The sequence below is a fragment of the Bactrocera dorsalis genome, chromosome 1 (assembly GCF_023373825.1).
Source record: "Bactrocera dorsalis isolate Fly_Bdor chromosome 1, ASM2337382v1, whole genome shotgun sequence".
Lineage (NCBI taxonomy): Eukaryota > Metazoa > Arthropoda > Insecta > Diptera > Tephritidae > Bactrocera > Bactrocera dorsalis.
Window position 1 is genome coordinate 32,659,417 of NC_064303.1, and position 21,314 is coordinate 32,680,730.

The following is a 21,314-nucleotide window of genomic DNA, read 5'->3' on the forward strand; positions in this document are numbered from 1 at the left end:
ATTACAATCCCACTTCGGTTTGTATGTCTGACAATAAATGCACGAAACACTATCCACGTGCTTTTCTTTCGGAAGCACAAACTAGAAATGGTAGATATCAACTCTATCGGCGTCGCTCACCAGATAACAGAACGTTCAGTATTCAACTAAGAAGAGTGAATATCGAAGTTGACAACACATGGATCGTACTGTATTCACCGTTATTGTCTAATTCACATTAAAAACTCATATCAGTGTTTAGTATTGCAGTTTGGTGAAATCGATAAAATACGTTTGGAAGTACGTGACCAAAGGAAGCACAACTTTCGTCAGTGATCCATTTGCAAGGACATTCGGAAATACTTTGATATTATACATGGAAAGCATCGTCGAAGAAATAGTTACGCAGAAAGCAAGGCCAACCAGTAGATTGACATCCAGGTGTCTTATTAACTAATGCATTAGGACGAATTTACACAATCCACCCGAAAAACGACGATATTTTCTACCTTCGGTTGCTATTGATAAATGTACGCGGTTCAACTTCATTTGAGTCATTGCGTACTGTGAATGGTTCGGTGTGTGCAAGTTTTGGAGAAGTAAGCCAGCAATAACAATTGCTGGAACATATTAATCACTGGAATGAAAATGAAGTTCGCACACTTTTCGATATAAATTTTTATTTCGATTAATTCACGAAATATGAACTCATCACGAATGTTCGGACATTGGCCAAATTATCGTAACTACGATTCCTTAAGTGCACGCGCAATGTTAGCTGCCAAAAATACCGATGTTGATGACTTAAACTGGAAGATTCAAAGTCAAATTCCGGGAGACTTGCGTTCATACAAATCGATCGATCATCTTGACAATGACGACGACGCCGTCAATTATCCAGTGAAATTTCTAAATTCTTTGGAGAGGCTTGGTATGCCACCGCATCCTGTGCGTCTCAAAGTTGGACCTGTCATTATTATGTTTCGCAATTTTCATGCACCGAAACTGTGTAATGAAACCCGACTGATTGTGAAGCACCCATCGAAAACAAGGGCGCAGAATGCTTGATTGTACGAATTCCTTTGAGTTCTAACGATTGCCATTTCAGCTCAAATGTATTCCGTTTCCAGTGAAAATTGAATTTGAGATGACGATCAACAGGATAGTCGCATAGTGGGTGGCATAAATTTGGAAATGCTATGTTTTTCACACGGCCAGATATAAGTGGCGTGCACACGAGTTGGAAAACCATCTTCTCTGTACATTAACGCACCGGGACAGAAACCAAAAAATGTTGTTTATCAAGCTGCGTTACATTGAAAAAAAAATGTAGAAAAATCTCAATTAAATGATTATCAACACAATATGAATTTTCATTTCAAATTTCTTTTCATTTCAAAGCACATAATTTCACGCAGGACAACGGCTGCGGGGTCAGCTAGTTAGTATATAAAACGATAATAAAATAAATAAATTATTTTTTCAATATATGGCTTTTGTAACCTGTATTTCCGTTGTTGTTGACTCGTTAGATGCTCCAAGAGGTTACTTTCCACCTTATAGTCCAGGCCATGAATTTACCTCTAGAGAAGCTTGTAAAAATCGACCATTTGTATTATGAAAATCATATTTAAAATAGCAACAAGTTACCGAACGAAACATGCATATATAACCCAAACGAAATCAATCTAACTATGGTACATAAAACCATCAATATAATGTACAAATGATGGACTGCCTTTTACTAAACCTATTATTTACAACTTTATTATCCTGTGTTAAGAATTAGTAGATATTCTAGTGATCCCGAAATGGTTAACTTTTTCTTTTATAGAGAAAAGTTTCCAGTTGCAGAACATAAAATAAAATCTAAGTTTTGCATAATTCAAGTAGACATCAAGTGCGTTATACCTAGTTACATTAACCACTAATTTGAGAGCCTGCTGAAAGCGACACCAAACAATGAAAATAATATTTGAAATACATACATATGTGATTTAAAAAAGAGAAAATTGAAAGCGAAATTATTGAAAGAATAGAAAAAACTATTTAAACACATTAGAAAAAATTTGTTTAAATGGAATTGCGGACAACAAAAATTGCGCATCCAAATTCGAAATTATGTGTGTCAGTTTGTCATTTGATTACAAAGCAAATTTCATATTGCATTTTTCATTTCGTTGACATTTGGTTTAAATTAAATTAAATAACGAAAATGTGGTTAAAAGAGTGCCATTGTATAAATGTTATTTTAGTTTACTTGATGCGTAGTCATTCGAGATTTATATTTTTACATTTTTACGACTATTGGATTAGAGAAGTTTTCTAGTCCAAAAATTAAAATATAATAAATATTTTTGTATTCCAATAGTCTTTATGTTCAAAAATATCTCCCTAAAGGATTTTTTAAAAGTTAATTTATATTTATATTTGTGAGGTAGTAACTCGGATGGTTTTGTTTTAATTTCTTAATTTAATAACAAAGCTAAAGTCTTGGCAATAATATTAAATTATTTGTATTTTATGATATTTTTTCGAAATTCGTAAATCTAAACAATTTCATTTAGAAATAACGGGTGATTTTTTTGAGGTTAGGATTTTCATGCATTAGTATTTGACAGATCACGTGGGATTTCAGACATGGTGTCAAAGAGAAAGATGCTCAGTATGCTTTGACATTTCATCATGAATAGACTTACTAACGAGCAACGCTTGCAAATCATTGAATTTTATTACCAAAATCAGTGTTCCGTAATCCGCTTTTTTATCGACAAATTTTGTTCAGCGATGAGGCTCATTTCTGGTTGAATGGCTACGTAAATAAGCAAAATTGCCGCATTTGGGGTGAAGAGCAACCAGAAGCCGTTCAAGAACTGCCCATGCATCCCGAAAAATGCACTGTTTGGTGTGGTTTGTACGCTGGTGGAATCATTGGACCGTATTTTTTCAAAGATGCTGTTGGACGCAACGTTACGGTGAATGGCGATCGCTATCGTTCGATGCTAACAACTTTTTGTTGCCAAAAATGGAAGAACTGAACTTGGTTGACATGTGGTTTCAACAAGATGGCGCTACATGCCACACAGCTCGCGATTCTATGGCCATTTTGAGGGAAAACTTCGGACAACAATTCATCTCAAGAAATGGACCCGTAAGTTGGCCACCAAGATCATGCGATTTAACGCCTTTAGACTATTTTTTGTGGGGCTACGTCAAGTCTAAAGTCTACAGAAATAAGCCAGCAACTATTCCAGCTTTGGAAGACAACATTTCCGAAGAAATTCGGGCTATTCCGGCCGAAATGCTCGAAAAAGTTGCCCAAAATTGGACTTTCCGAATGGACCACCTAAGACGCAGCCGCGGTCAACATTTAAATGAAATTATCTTCAAAAAGTAAATGTCATGAACCAATCTAACGTTTCAAATAAAGAACCGATGAGATTTTGCAAATTTTATGCGTTTTTTTTTTTTTTAAAAAGTTATCAAGCTCTTAAAAAATCACCCTTTATTTTCATAGTTTCTCTAACTTGTTACCTAAACTATATTATCCTTGAGGCGTTATGTCATTAAAGGGAAGCTTTTGAAAATCGTTTCAATCCTCAAAGAATGAGAAAGACTCATACGTATACTTTTAATACTAAAAGTGGTCCCTGAAATTTAAATATTATGAATCTACACATTGCAACAAAATTCGACGAAATCATGAAGCTATTTATTTCGAAACTATGCATGTATGTTTATCTCAGCAATTACAAGCGCACATCTAAAATTTCTCAATTGTTTTAGATAAGCTCATTGTATTCTGCACGAAATTGCGCGTATTTGCATTGGTTTCCGCATGTAATACATGTGATGGCAAAAACTGTGTAATTTGTTCACCAATGAAAGGGACATGAGTAATAATGAAATGATTTCAACTGTTTTGAAACCGGAGATGTATTCACAGGAAAACCACAAACGCCATTAGCAAAATGACTTTGCATTTTTATTGGATGCAAATTTTCGGGTGTACGCCCAATTCCATAGCAATTAGTCTTCATACATTGTGATTGCAAACGAAATGAATTTTTAATTATAGTTGAAAATTTTCTATGAATATCGAAACAAATTACGATAGTTTAAGCTGACATTCAATATCAAATGCATCTAGTGAGTATATATTAAATTTAATAAGGTCTGATGGAACTGATTTCAAGCCAGATTAGTTAATGTATTTATACTATCGCAACAAAGTTGCTAAGGAGAGTATTATAGTTTTGTTCACATAACGGTTGTTTGTAAGTCCTAAAACTAAAAGAGTCAGATATAGGGTTATATATACCAAAGTGATAAGCATGACGAGTGGAGTTGAAATCCGGATGTCTGTCTGTCCGCCCGACCGTCTGTCCGTCCGTCTGTGCAAGCTGTAACTTGAGTAAAAATTGAGATATCATTATGAAACTTGGTACACGTATTTCTTGGCTCCATAAGAAGGTTAAGTTCGAAGATAGGCAAAATCGGTTCACTGCCACGCCCACAAAATGGCGGAAACTGAAAACCTATAAAGTGTCATAACTAAGCCATAAATAAAGATATTAAAGTGAAATTTGGCTCAACGGATCGCATTAGGGAGGGGCATATTTGTACTTAATTTTTTTGGAAAAGTGGGCGTGCCCCGCCCCCTACTAAGTTTTTTGTATATATCTCGGAAACTACTATAGCTATGTCAACCAAACTCTATAGAGTTGTTTCCTTCAGGCATTTCCATATACATTTCCAAAATGGAAGAAATCGGATAATAACCACGCCCACCTCCCACACAAAGGTTATGTTGAAAATCGCTAAAAGTGCGTTAACCGACTAACAAAAAACGTCAGAAGCACTAAATTTTACGGAGGAAATGGCAGAAAGAAGCTGCACGCAGGCTTTTTTTTAAATTGAAAATGGGCGTGGTATTTGAGCTGAGGTATCCCTTGTGGAAGAATTGTCGTGATAGGACTATAACTTCACAACTTCAAGGTCCCTGATATCGAACACGAAGAACTCAGTGCCTAACCTAACCTAACCTAATTTTTCACCGAAAATATCGGTAAATCTCTCAGAATTTAATTCTTATTAATTTTACAGCAAAATAAAAAAATTTGTAAATGACGGATAATGAAATCTCGATTATCACTTTATCATGCGAGAGTATAAAATGTTCGGTGACACCCGAACTTAGCTCTTCCTTACTTGTTTTTATTTCTATCAAATCAATTGAGGGTTTAGAAAACCTACATATATGAAAACAGAAAGTACAAAAGTATGATGCCATCTTGAAAACTTCCGCTCAAGCATTTTCTCTGTCGGGCAGCTTGTCAATTGTCAAGCTCTTCAACTCATGCATTTCTGCCTCTTTCTTTGTTTGTCTGAATATGCGTCTCGCTTCCCTCTTCAACTCTATGTATTTATTCCATTACGCTGGTTTTATGGTCGATCGTGATATTGCGAGGAAAGGGGTCTGTCTGAATTCTCTTTACTGTGAAATAACAGTTATTTTAATTCCAGCTGTTATTTGCTGATGAGTGCTTTCAGAGAGCAGGAGTCCAAGTCGTGTAGAAACCCGTTTCGCTGTCGGTTGTGATAATAGCTTCTCAGTGTCGTACCTTTCCTGTGTTTGTTAACGGACGTGCTTTGATATACAGAAGTGGGCACGTACCTTCGCTTCAAAAATATAGTGGCCCGACAAAACCCAAAGACACTGAGGACGTGCCTTCCATCTATCACAACATGATCAAACTGGTTGACGCCTGAAGATAGCCAGGTAGCTTGATAAATTTTCATGTGCTGGAATCTGTTTGAATGTTACAAAACTTACTCGTCTCCGTCCTTGTCCTGTCGATTGCATTTCTTGAGCGGCGTCAACCTTTACTCTTACGAGGACATCAACCGCCGTCCCAATTTAGGGACTGGACATTTGAAGTTCATGCCTTTATATCATAATTCTTATTACATTCACGTAATAGGCTGTTTGTTTTATATTATTGGAATTAGTTTCTACGCGACGGGTCTCAATCCCAGAGTTCAACCTCACTAGGCTAATAATATTAAGTTTTATATACATTCATATAGCGAGGTTTCATGGCTGAGGTCAGACACTGCAATTAGAATTCAGCAAACCCTTAAACGGAATTTGCCAAAGTGGCTCCGCTGAAGCTTCCTCTATTTTAGCCGGGACCTCAGCCTCTACATGGGTTGTATACCGCATTTTACACAAGGGTTACTCACGTTTCCAGGGTGCGTACGAGGATGCAACAGTAAGAATTGAATATAGTCTTTCAAGTGTAACTTCTTACGCAGAAGAATAACTGTGATAATGATTTGGATACAAAATCAGCTGATCGAGGCTGCCACCGGCCAAAACATAGCACTTGAGTGTCAGTCAGAGGCATATCCGAAGTCTATAAATTACTGGACGAAAAATGACACGATCATTGTGCAGGGTAAGTAAAATTAGCAATTTATAAAATAAGCAGTTTAAACACAATTACAAAATAACTACATTTCAAAATTATTTTTTTTTTTAATATTTAAACAGCACCACTATTCTTTAGTCTTTTTGATTTTTAACTAATTTAAACTAAGCGAATAAAATAGTGTTTCTTAAGTATTCTGTAAAAACCATCAATAACCAGTACCAATGATGTAGTTAACTATAGAAACAGAAAGTACAACCATTTTTTAACCGCATTCATACAAATGTCCAACAAAACACACATATGTATTATATATCTAAATATATTCCAACAGACAATCAATGCTATTAAAGCGAGTAAAAACTGGGACAAGCAATCAGTAAAAGTATATAAAGAAGAATCACCAAAAAAAAAACACTCACATATATGGATGAGAAGTGTACGTGTGCTATAAAATGATTGCTAAGAGAGTACACAAAACAGAAGAAGAAAGCAGCATGGACCAGTCCATCAGTGGGCGCTGCACGAATCGTAAATACATCCGCTCTGAACGTGTGCACATTGCATTGCCACCGAGTTGTTTCCGAAAATAAAAGTGATATGTCCGAGAACGTATATACATAGCTACAAATAAACATATATGCAAAAGAGATGACAAATATATCAATGACAAAACCGCTAATGGTAGAATGAAAAATTCTTTTAAGGATTGAGTTAACTTCTCGTACACTCCAAGTGGTAAATAAATGACATAAGGAACCGAACGAGATAAAATTAAATTCGTAATATTTTAAAGAAAAGCAGATAAAAAAAAAACGCTCGGTTTACTATACCATCATCAAGGACCACAGATCATATATTGTTTTGCACTAACTTGCCAATGAAAAATCATACCACAAACGGCTTACCTTTCTTTTTAAAATAAGTTTCAATGTGGAAAATTTATTACCAGCGGCTATTCCCCTGAGTTCTCAGAATATCACAAAACCGGCTGGATCTGACAGTTGCTAGGGATGCGTTGGCAATTCAGGGATTGGGGATTTTCAGTCAAAAACCTGCTGTAGACTTTATAGACGTTTTCGTTCATCACAGCCTTTTTTCACATAATATTTGCATTCACTTCTGCAACCCTCCTACATTAGAAAAAAGATGAACCTTATTTTAACAGACCGCCAAAAATTTCAAAAACAAACCTTAGATCCCATTTCAGTTTTGCAGATGATGATTAGCAATTTTTAATTGATATTAAGGGGGTATTCCAGTCTAGAAATGCTATTTAACGACGTTTTTTAAAGTCCAATAAAAAAAAAACTAAGAACATTTTTACTATACAATTTTTTATCAGATATTTATTGATATTTTAATAATACAAAAAAAAAATAAAAAAAAAATTGTGATAATTTGATTAATTGCGGCGGGGTGGCGTGGCAGGGGTTGAAAATAAGGGTGCGCCCTTCCTGACACGATTCCAACACTTTGGGTGATCGGAAAAAAAAAGAAAAAAAAAATTTTAATCAGTACAAATGCCGCTATCGTCTGAACTAGGATAAATAAAAAAAAAAAAATTTCAGTAAATGGCGACTGTTTGAATTTTTTGCCCGTTTTTTGGCAAAGATCAAAATTTTTTAAAAATAGTAAAAATCAAAATTTTTTAATAATCCTAGTTTCAACCATAGAGAGATATATAAAGAAAGTCCACACCAAATTTCAAGTTAATCGGTTCATTAGAACTTGAGAAATCATGTCAGAAGTGTTGAAAATAGTAGTTTCGAGAAAAACGCGATTAAAATTTTGCGTTATACGATATTCGCTCAACCGTTATACGATATTCGCTCACTAAAATGGCTATAACTTTGAAAATAATTTGAGTTTTGAAAAATCCTTTTAGGGAGATATTTTTGAATATAAAAACTATCGAAATATGAAAAAACAAATTTTTTCGATTTTTTCAAATTTCTAGACTAGAATACCCCCTTAAAAGTACTATATATACTAATGTGACCAAAAAGCAAGATAGTGCAAAAGCCGCAAGGCCAACCCTCAACAAAGAGTAGTATTGTTGTTACGACGACGTTACTTACCGTTTGCGTCAAGCTCTTCGTCTAAAACGGCCGAAAATGGATGAAAAAGTCGTCATCATGAAAAACCGAACTGGAGCATATATTGAAGACAATTCCGAATTTTTTGTAGATTGGAAAAAGCATTATCGAAAATGCATGTTATCGAACCGAAACTACCTTGAAGGGTATGGAATTGATTTGGATGAATAAATAAAGAATTTATAACTTATAAACAAATTAACCACACTTTTTACTACATATATATATACATATATTTATATGAGAATTTAGATAAACAGGAGCAAATACAAGGAGTGTTCCAAAGTAAACTGGCCTAAAAAAAATGCGGAACAATTGGTTTTTTCGGCAAAACCAATTTATTTTATTCAACATAGTCTCCTTCTGCTTCAATACAGCTTTTTGCACGGTCCAAAAGCATGTCGAACGCTTTACTTTCACGGGCATATCAGGTGAATACGGAGAGTGCTTAATGGTTAAAATGTGATTTTTGGTAAAATAATCGGTCACAAGCGTCGATCGATGAGACGACGCATTATCGTGCAACAAACGCCACTTTCATCTTACGTCGAATACGGCGTACCCAATGCTTGAAAACTCCAAGGTGCAATACTACATTGACGTTTTGGCTGGGTGGAACAAATTCTTAGTAGAAAATACCCTTGGAATCATAAAAAACAAATCAGAATTGTCTTCACTTTTGATTTCTCTATTCGCGATTTTTTGTGTTTCGGCTCGTTCGGTGCCTTCCATTCAGCACTCTGCCGTTTAGTTTCGAGATCATATTGGAAACGCCACGTTTCGTCACCAGTCACAATAATGTAAAGGAAATTTTTGTCTTTTTTAAATCTCTTTAATGATGTCCTTCTAATGTTGGATTCTGTGCAATTTTTGATCGTCAGCCAATTTATGAGGAACAAACCGTGCACACACATTTCGTAAGCCCAAATGTTTTGTCAAAATGCGATAAATCGATGTTTTGGAGATGTTCAATTTCTTTTTCATGAATTTCAATTATGATTTCGGCTAATTTTTGATGAATTTACGGACAGTTTTGATAGAACATCCGGTGAACACGGATTTTGATTGGTTTGACAAAATCTAATGTTGAGCTTCGAATCATTTTCGCACCGATAACACAAAGATACTGACACTTAAAACGCAATAACTTCACTTCCAATCATGTCATGAAATTTTCACTGGACAATCGTTTCAAAAAACCCTGTTTACTTTGGAACGCACCTTGCAGGGTCTCGAAGTGTAACCAATTAAATCAGCCATAAATTCGGTTTGGAAAAATATTTTTATTTATTTTAAAGTACAAAATGTGTGAAAATAATCATAAATTCAGGACCAATTCACTTTTGCTTAATACGACCGTCTTTTGTCTTAACTGCGGCCTTGACACGGTCAAAAAATGAATCGCAAGCTGCCAGAATGTGACTTGCCGCCATTTTGGCCCACTGACTGGTGTGTTTTTTACTTCGGACCTTGCTCTCCAAAATGGTCCAGAAAGAATAATCCATTGGATTCGCATCTGGTGAATTCGAGAGTTATTGTGTGGTCGTAATGAAGTTCGGAACATTGTTTTTCAGGCATTCTTAGTTCAAACCAGCCTCTAGAACACTTTCCTGATAATCTTACTTGTTGCTGCTTCGGTGTGAGATCGTGGGCCTTTTGGAACTTGTAAGCCTTGACCTTGAGCTTATTTTTCAATATGAGTCGGGTGCTGCTGTCGAATATTTTCAGTTCTTTAGCCATTTGATTGGCACTTCGTCGTGGATTTCGCTCAAGTCGCTTCTTCACTTTCCGAACCATCTCACGTGACGTAACAGTATTTTTATTACCACCTCCATGGCGTTTTGCGATGCTTCCAGTATCATTGTAACGAGTGATGGTGCAATAAATAAAAACTTTATTCACATTAAGGTGTTTGAGCTCACGAATAATTGCTGGCTGTGATTTTCCAGCTAAATATAAAGCTATAAAACTGTTACGTTTGAATTCCATCGCTGATCACTTTTTTTGCGTTCAGTTTTGGCAAAACGCTTCTGTATACTTGTGAACAATACTCTGAACCGTCATTCAACTAGTTTATAAACAGCTGATTCCAGTGCGGCAGCCGCGCGAACGTTATGAGGTTGATTACACACGAGCGCCGGACCCTGCATACTGAAGTTAACAAAGAGGGGGAGTCAGTATGTTTTTAAATTTACGTATATATTTATATATATACATTATGTTACGACTTGTACACACGAATGCAAATGAAGCCTGTGAGGCGACTGTCAACAACCTTGTTTACTTTGCTATTTATTTATGTCAGGGAGAATCAAAAACTAAACTATCTACTTACATATACATATAACCAAATTTAGTTATATGAAAAGCAAACATACTTCTTTCTCTACTTTACTGGCTTCGACATCGCTTGCGCGGTTAAGTTAACAACGTAATTTTTTTTCTTTTCGCTATTTAGTGACAGAGTCCATTGTGGTTTTACGTGAGTTCCTGCCTACGAGGGCCTAACTCTATGGTGCTTTCTATTGCTAGAAGCACATAGATCAGGCATGCCTTACCACGGGTATATTCGGTTTCCCCCCCGAACCCAAAAGCGGTCCCCCCTTAGCCGCAGGGGAAGCTATTTGGCGACAGATTTTTCTCCACCTGATCTCTCCAAAGGAGTTGAGATCTTCCTCTTCTACCGGATACTGAATCGACGTATCCTTCTAACCAGCACAGACGCTTTCTTTTGATGCACGGAAACTTGGCAATTTCGCCTTACATTACGTACATATGCATATATCGTTCCATCGGCTGCGGTACTAGCTATTGCCAATGCACAAAGATCCATAAATCTTCCGCAAAACTTTTCCCTCGAACACTCCAAAGACCGGCTCATCAGATAACGATAGGACGTCGCCCTGTTTGAATTCTCGCTTAATATCGGACGGCTCGGATAGGTCCTTCTTGATACTGACTTACTCAGAGCTTCCAATTGTTGCTGATGCGTGCACTTTGTCAGTTCTTCGCCATTATACTCGTATAGATCGGCCGGTAATCTGTTGAACCCTTCCGATTTGTTGTTGCTCAGGCAGATATTTGCTATTCGAACCTCATCACAGTGGAGCAATGGAACATCTGTTTTATCGTCTTCGATTTGCGAATCGGGCTCGCCATCTCTAGATGTTACACTTTCACTGCCGTTTAGTAGTCTAGAGAAGTTTTTACTTCATATGCTCTGAAAATCAACCACTAGACCAACACATTGAGATTTACAAAGGTATGCTCCGGTCCGTTAATCGCAGCACCTTTTCGAGGAGTTATCTAGCATTGCTCCTGTCGTCCAGCTTCTTAAGCTCTTCATAGTTTAAAAGGTCAAGCATTTTGACCTCTTTCTTTTTTTGTCTGTATATGCTTCTCGCTTCCCTTCATCTATCAAGCCCTGCTCGTTTTGTGATCAACAGTGCGAAGTAGGCTGTTTGCTTTCTCTCCACAGTGATACGACAGTCTTTACTTTTTTTTACCGAGTTGCTGATGAGGGCTCTCAGAGAGCAGAAGTAAGAGACGAGTAGAAAACGGCTGTCGGCTTTGACAGTAGCTTCTCAATGTTGTATCTTCCGTCTGTTTGTCGACGTGTGTGCTTTGCTGTACAGAGGAAAATAGACGATGGTAGGTTCCTCGGTTCGTACGAACGTCTAAAACACTGGAAACGTGTCATCCAGCCATCAGAAAATTATCGATCTGGTTCCGAAACTTTTGATCCGGAGTCAGCCAAGTAGCTTGATAAATTTCGTAATGCTGAAACACAGACAATTATATTTCGAGCCCTTTTGAAATCGTAAGTGTCATAATCCATTTGGAGAGGTTTCGTCACGGAAGCTGATTTGTCTAACTGTTCTACCAAAGATGCCTTCTTCGCTCACCCTGGCGTTAAAATCGCCAATCACAATATTTACAGTAAAAATACTTATAGTATGTCTACAAGGAAAAAGCTTTAGTCAAATTTTTCAACTTTTTTGCTGAAGATTTAAAGTTTCCTATGTTAATAGTAGTAATTAACATAAATAGTGTAAGCACATAAAATATATAAGTTTTCTGGTTGTATAATATTTTGATTTTATTTACAAGTGAGCAGTTTGCATCCGAAACTTTTGAAAGTGGCTACAAAATCACTATGAGATTAACCATACAAATATTGACACATCAGATTTCGGTTCTTACCGCTGTGTGGCGAAGAATTCTCTTGGTGATACGGATGGAACAATTAAACTCTAACGTGAGTGAACGATGAATAAAAAAAGACGAGTTTTTACACAAATACATATTTATTATTAAAACAGAAAACGACTCAGACATATGTAAAAATGAGAGAAGAGGCGTGTTATTTTGTTATGTGTGCTGTCATCGACAATTAGGCCATTGAAAAAAGAAGAGCGTTGAAAAAACAATAATTCTGCATTTCGAAGACAAAACGTTAGAAGCTAGAAAGAATTTACTTAGTTAGCTTTCCTTTTACATTTCGGGGCCTAGCAAGCCTAGGGTCATCATTTATCAACTTATAATTGTATTGAAAAGTTTGGAATTTGTCGAGCACTACATACATATGCTATTTACAGTAACTCAAAGTATTCATCTGAGCCAAAATACGGTGTTAAAATGCGAACATTTTATATGCCGTAAACTATCGATAATTAGTCCAAACTTATGTATATTACAAGATCGCCTTGCGACCTATCGTGAGATTAAGATAATTAGAGAGTTTAGTGAAACCAGCTTACATTTAATAATTTTTTTTTCAACTTGTCATTCGCTTAAACAAGGGTTGTGTCGATTGATCTTGAGGAATGTTATAAAAATACGATAGAGATACTTTGAAGTAGTATTTCGACAATGTAACAGGCGATGAATTGTGGATTTATATGTTATGTAAAACAAAAGTAAACAGCAGTCGAGTTTATGGGTGTTTCAAGTTGAACTGAATCTAACAATAGCTATGGGCGAAACGCTTCCAACAAATGGTTAAAGAAATATGCAGCAAAGAAATAATAAACTTTAATATACTTCTTCTGGAAAGTAAAGTGTATGAATGAGGTTATACTAAAAACCAATAAATATGGAACTCAAAGTTACCCAACATATTTGGTTATAAAAAAAATAATTTTACTATAGCATGTAATTGTATCCGTTCTGGTTCTTTAAGGGGCACACCTAGTGTGAAATTTCCAAAAAATCATTTTTTTTTTCATATTTCAATAGGATATACCTTTAAAAATAATATACTAAAATTTCAAATCGATATCTTTACTATATAAATAGACTTACCTTTATTTCAGGCCGGTGTCTACTGTAATAACATATGTAACAAACATATGTACTATGTATATTGCAATGCTCTTACAATTAATTACTACTGCGCTGTTGTATTCGACATATGTTATGTATTTGATTATTTACACACAGATGTTTTCAGTGTAGAGCAACCAAAACCTCTTAAAGACATCATTCATAAACAAATATATACCAAAATAAAATATATTCGTTCATTCTAGGAGTGAATTGGCTCGTAAACCAAACTTATAAACAATTGTATTATTTAACTATTTACTTATACATGAAACTTTATTGCATTTAGCTTAAGTTTTACTCAAGCAACTCGAAATAAGCATACATTTAGCAGAATTGCAAAATGTTGAATTTGCAGCGAATATTTTACCATTGCAGTTTTATACATACAGGGTTCGTTCGGAAAATAATAGGACTGATTTTCTTGACCGAATGGATACGCTAGAGGGCGTTCCTAGCTAACGAACGAGCGGGTGGTCAGTTGTCTCCGAGTATCTGTAGAATCAGGACAAACATTTTCCCGCGAAGTTTTTCTGTGAGTGGTGTAAAACGAAAATGCAGCGATCATTAGAGCAGAGGTACGCGATTAAGTTCTGTGTAAAACTCGGTAAATCTGCGACAGAGACGTTTGATATGATCTAGCAGGCTTACCCAGATATTGCTTTAGCAAGAAGTAGTGTGTTTCGGTGGCACCAGGCCTTTTTGGAGGGCTAAGAAGAAGCCGCTAATGAATGAGAAAATCTAAAGTGAAAACTAAGTTCATTGTCTTTTTTTACATCAAAGGCATCGTCCACCATGAATTTGTTCCTCCTGGACTAATCGTCAACGCCGAGTTTTACTTGGAAGTCCTCAAGAGACTCACACGAGGGGCCAATCGGGTCCAACAAGACATAACAGTCGATTGGAAGTTGCACGACGACAACGCCCCGGCTCACACCATCTTTCTTGCGAACAGCTACCTAACCAAGACTGGATCCTTACGCTTCCACAGCCACCTGACAGCTCATTTATGGCCCCCGGACGTTTTTTGTTTCCTTTCCTGAAAAGGCCGATGAGGCAAGCAGTTTGAGACGGCAGAGGGGATCGAAGCAGCATGCACCTCGGTTCTTACAGCTTTTCCGGAGAATGCGTCTCGTGACGCCTTCAATGCTTGGAAATCGCACTGACAGCGCTGCATCGACGTTGAAGAATCTTATTTTGAAAGTGTTTAGAGAATTGTAACGATTGGTTCAATATGTTTTTTTTTTTTTTAACGACTCAGTCCTATTACTTTTCGGACAGACCCTGTAGATACTTAGATAATCTGACAACAGCAGAAAGGTATTGCATAATTAATGTGGCACTAATTGTAATAGAGTTAAACAACGGTGTACATACGTACTATACAACTACACTCTAATATAACCATAAGAAAGCATTTGCGTAGATGTTTAAGTACTATGTTAAAGATACACGTATGTTGGCTAAGAGCTTTAGACACTTAGGTCAATAGTCAAGTTGGTGTGTGGTTGGCCAGCTTTGAAGCAGATGTTAATTATCAAAATGGGTATAAGAAATTATGTCAAAAGATTTCGGTTTACAAATAATTGAATTAATGTGTATACCAGATTACAATACAAAGATTTGCTGATTCATAATATTTGAAAAAATATAGGGATAACTTATTTTTTACTTAATTAACTAACATATAGTTGAAGTAGTCCATACTAATTAAAATAGTTTTGCATTCATGAGCATTTTTTGGTTAATTAGAGAGATAATTTTATTTAAAATAATACGTACAGTACATACTGAGATTACCATTTAATACCATTTAATTCCAGAGGAAGTTATCTTTTTTATATTTTGTGGTATATGTATTAAAGGAATTTTCAATAAAAGCGCAACAAAAGTTTAAATAAAACAAAAACGGTTTGCGATATCATTGAAATAATTTTTTTCTGTGAAATTACATCCAATGCCATTATGTATGGAATTCGCTATTTTGCATGCCCCCACGGGCACGCTTGCAGAAGTGCAGACTCTGAACTAAATTTTCGACGATTCTCAAGCATAAATCGCCCGATACTTCTGCAATTCCATGTTCGATATTCGTACAAAGTTCCTCAATCGTCGCTGGCTTATTGGCATAAATCGTAGACTTGACGTCGTCCCACCAGAAATAGTCTAACGGAGTTAAATCGCACGACCGAGGCGGTCAATTGACTGAGCCATTTCGGGAGATAACACGTTCACGGAAGTTGGTTTTCAATAAATCGATTGTGACATTCGCTGTGTGGCTTGGGGCCACTGTTTCCTATTGGAACCACATATTGTCAAAGTCCATATCATCCAACTCGAACCAAAAATATACGACTAATGGAGGACGTACGAATGTACTTACATAGTAGTAGAGAATTTCATTGATAACCTAAACCATTTTGGTATCATTTAAAAAAATTTTTTTTGCGCTCTTATTGAAAAAACCGCTCTGAAAGTTGAGGCCACTGACTCCGAATTTCGGTAGTAAATTTCAATAATTTCGACTCGTTGTTGGGTCGTATATCCATCTTTCCGGGACAAATTAGCAAATCTTACTGAAGAGAAATGTTAAAAGAGCGAAAAAATATGGCGTCGTTTACTGTCCCTATCGGTCTACTTTTGTAGTGCCCTATGGAAAACCATTAATTTTAATTAGAAGTTTAGAAGCGACTTAAGGTTAGTATTAAAACGCTAGCTTAGCAACTGAAAATATGAATGGTGTATACGATATTGGAGTAGAATGGGGCATAGTTATGCTTCTCGGTAAGCAGTTACAGTTGCAGGACTATACCCAATTCCTACTCGGGCATCCTCGCCGCGTACCTTGAAAACGTGAGTAATTCTTGTGTAAGATGCGGTAGCTAACTCACGACCAAAAGAGAGGAAGTTTCAGCGAAGGCACACCTTCATATTCGGTTTAAGGTTCATTGAAGTAAAATTGCAGAGTCTGTTCACAGTCTGTCCTTATAAATGCATATAAAGCCTTATACTACTCGCCTAGCGAGATTTTGCCCTGAGTTTTGGACACATCACGGAGAAACCACTCGTAATGAAAAGGAAACAGCAGCCTCAGATGAAAAGCAGCAAACAACCACAGCAAGCGTACGGACATGCACCTAGAATGTCCGGTCTCTAAATTGGAAAAGTACATTTGGCTAGCTGGTTGATATCCTCTTAAAAGTAAAAGCTGACATCACCGCCGACCAAACAATCCGATGAACGGGACGAGGAAGGAGACGAGTATGCCATTGTGACATTTACTACAGTGGCCATATGAAGGAGGGAAAATTAGATGTGGGATTCGTAGTGGGAGAAAGACTCAGTCGTCGAGACCTGGCATTCACGCCGGTGAATGAGCGTCTAGCCACTAACATTGATTTGAAGGACAATATGACCAAAACCAGGACCCAGGGAGGGCAAAGAAAGTCTCCATGGGGAAACCTCTCCAATTGGGTTGAAGCTGATCAATTTCGTAGGGGCCGAAATATGGTTGTCTGTGGTACTAACGGGTGATTTTTTTGAGGTTAGGATTTTCATGCATTAGTATTTGACAGATCACGTGGGATTTCAGACATGGTGTCAAAGAGAAAGATGCATCCAGTTGTGCTTGTGACATTTCATCATGATGAATAGACTTACTAACGAGCAACGCTTGCAAATCATTGAATTTATTACCAAAATCAGTGATCGGTTCGAAATGTGTTTTATCGACAAATTTTGTTCAGCGATGAGGCTCATTTCTGGTTGAATGGCTACGTAAATAAGCAAATTGCCGCATTTTGGGTGAAGAGCACCAGAACCGTTCAAGAACTGCCCATGCATCCCGAAAAATGCACTGTTTGGTGTGGTTTGTACACGGTGGAATCATTGGACCGGTATTTTTTCAAAGATGCTGTGGGACAAATCGCTTCGATGCTAACAAACTTTTTGTTGCCAAAAATGGAAGAACTGACTTGGTTGACATGTGGTTTCAACAAGATGGCGCTACATGCCACACAGCTCGCGATTCTATGGGCCATTTTGAAGGAAAACTTCGGACAACAATTCATCTCAAGAAATGGACCCGTAAGTTGGCCACCAAGATCATGCGATTTAACGCCTTTAGACTATTTTTTGTGGGGCTACGTCAAGTCTAAAGTCTACAGAAATAAGCCAGCAACTATTCCAGCTTTGGAAGACAACATTTCCGAAGAAATTCGGGCTATTCCGGCCGAAATGCTCGAAAAAGTTGCCCAAAATTGGACTTTCCGAATGGACCACCTAAGACGCAGCCGCGGTCAACATTTAAATGAAATTATCTTCAAAAAGTAAATGTCATGAACCAATCCAACGTTTCAAATAAAGAACCGATGAGATTTTGCAAATTTTATGCCTTTTTTTTTTTAAAAAAAGTTATCAAGCTCTTAAAAAATCACCCTTTAGATTCCAGAACAAAAAGATTCGTCAAGCTACTTGGCTGTCTCCAGATCGAAAGTTTCGAAACCAGGTCCATCGTATTGTGATAGATGTCTGACATATCTCCAGTGCCTACCCTCCGAGGTCCTAATATAGGCTCGCACCACTATCTTATTTTTTTACATTATACATCAAAACTTAAAGTTCTTACTAACAAAAAATGTTATTGACGAATTATTTTCCAACAAAATTTTTCTGAGGTACATTCCTTACGTTTCGTTTCGTTTTATAAAAGTAGAATAATTGTCAAATGCCCTACTTACTTGCTGCATGTATTTTATAATTGACTCAATTTAATTGTTGTGAGGAGGAATGGGAAACTTTAACTTCGATTTATAAACATATTTTTACTTTGTGACTTACTTACTAAATGAAAAAATTTCATATTTCCAGTTTTGAAAATTTCTCTATAAAATTTTACCAATTGGTTCAATTCAAAATGTTTCTTAGAATCTAACACATAAACATCATAAAATCTTGTTATGCATATGTAATATTCATTAAAATCGTTCACTCACTTAAATACTGTAAAGTTAGTCTATGCAGCCTCCACCTCAAGTCATATACTATACTCCACTTGACTCTTTTTCACTCTCTTTGCCTCTGTTCTATATTTCCTCCTTTTTCATTGCAGATATTGCGCAAACAACGACAGTAACCACATTAGCACCTACGGTGGCTCTAAACACCGTGTCAGTAGTGGTTACGACACCAAGGTGTGTAAAAATTCTCTAGACGGAAATAATATAAATTAATTCAAATAAATACTCATATACGTACACAATTATTTCGTGCATTTAAGTTAATTTCGCTGAGCCTCGCATGTTTTCCTCCTCAACAAGAAATATAGTCCTTACGCTTCCCCTAAGGTCCATTATTTCACTCTGACTGCCTTTAAGGTACCTAAGCAAGTCCCGCAACAACTTAAGACATCAACTTGTATTTATGTTGTTATTTCATAGCAATACTTCTTGTTTTATCGTTTTTCTTGCGGTGTATGTTAGTACAGTACGTATATAAATGAGGTTTCCACAGAAGACACTACTTATCATATACACCAATAATCAATACCTACAGCCATTTTGTTACACACATATATCTATTTAATTTCTTTTAAAATTATAACAACATCTATAATGAGTGCTCGCGTCGACAAAATAGATCAACGTTTTAGCAAAAAAAAAATCACTACACAAAATCGAATATTGCAGATACATAGATATATCATTGTCATCATCATTGAACAATGTTCACATTGGTGCCACATCGAGATTGTGGAATTCACAGTGCACAGGGGCAGAGCACAATCAATGTGAGTACTACATAAGAGAGAGTTGGTTCTATATTCGATATTTTCAGCTTTTAGAAGACGGCGTTATAGGAATAGATCTTAGAAAAATTTAAATTTTTTTCTTTATTATTCTAATTTAAAACTCACACAGGAACCATATTATTACCGCATAATATTGATCGGTGTTACTCGAGGGCTAATTCAATATGAATATTTACTGGAAAAATTATAATATATAGGATAGAAAAAATAACTACAAACGGACGGACGGACTAACCCCACGGTGCTTAAAAGAAAAAAGATAAAAACAATACGTTGATCAGCGTCAATTAGTCAGATGGAAGGGAGTCCTTCTCCACCTTGGTAGGGTTTGAGGCCTACCTAAAACCTGCTGTACAGTGCGAATCCAGACTGAACTGAATTTTAAACTATACCTACCTTTGAGTTTAAACCACACCCACCAAAGGGTTAACTATAAACTCCAAGGGCTAACTACTCCCCATGGTACCAGATTTAAGTCTTCGATAAAATTTTGGCTACTACCAGTTGACCACCCATCAAACTCAATAACATTTGTCGCTTGAACTTCAAATGTCTTTTGAATACAAGCAATCTCATTCAAAGTCTATAGTATAATATCAGTTTAAGCTGAGTATTAGCATTATTTCTGACAAGACTTTGCTGAAATTTCGAGCCAAGCTAGTTAACAGACATAGTGCATATTCGATTTTCGTCGCCTCTTAAGACAGGTATACCTTAAAGCGGGCATATTCTTCCTCCTGCCCGCTGGGGGAGGCTTCATTGTGCAATTGGGCAATTCCACGGAACAGAACACTACAAAATTGATGCCATGGCAAATTATAAATACAGTTGTGTAGTTTTACTCAATATCCGCCAAGCATTTGACAAAGTCTGGCACCTAGGCCTATTATGCCAAATAGTCTTCTAAAATCTATGTCAGCTGAAGCGGTGCTGAGCCGGATCTAAGACCTACACGTGGTGTACCCAGCCATAGCCTACTCGTCCCTGATCAGATCTGACTGATATCACTGCAATAGTGGCTCGGCAAATGGAACATAGTACAATAATAGTAATTACTACCAACAAACATAAATTCAGAATAACTGAGGCTACGATTGGCAGGACCAATACTTGGACAGGCCACGTGAAAACCAAGAGAGACCAGCGAGGGTTACGGTTTGCGTAACTGTACTGGTTCCTAAAACATATAATTTAGAAATTTCAGAAAATATCTCTTCGCGGATCTTCCATCTTTTTACGTGAGAAACGAAGTTGTCCATAGAGACCTACAGGTGCCCACTGAAATAAACCAATTAAAGAAATAAGCTGTTGATAGCGGTTCCTTTTGTTTGAAGATATTGAAAAATGTAGTTGCTATTCAACTGCTATACATTAGTAGGCACCGTAGACTTAAACGATTCTAACCACAATACACTCTCTTTCCGATTCGATTGAGAAATACTTTTTTAGACATTTTAACCATTAAACTTGAAAATGCTGGAAATATACGAGTATATCTATAAGAAGATAATAAACGCTTGTTGCTTTCGATTTTATGTATTCCCCAAACTATTGTATGAAAGAAACATACAAGCAACATAAATATATTTTGGATTTATATTTAGCATATTTTCCAGCGATATCTTTAGTTTCAATGTTTGTGCATCCGATTTATATTCAAGAGCAGCG

At 36.6% G+C, this 21,314-nt stretch overlaps 1 pseudogene; it reads left to right on the forward strand.

Moving 5' to 3' along the window:
* Positions 1 to 21,314, forward strand: part of LOC125777434 (opioid-binding protein/cell adhesion molecule homolog) — a 52,446-nt pseudogene that overhangs the window by 22,504 nt on the left and 8,628 nt on the right.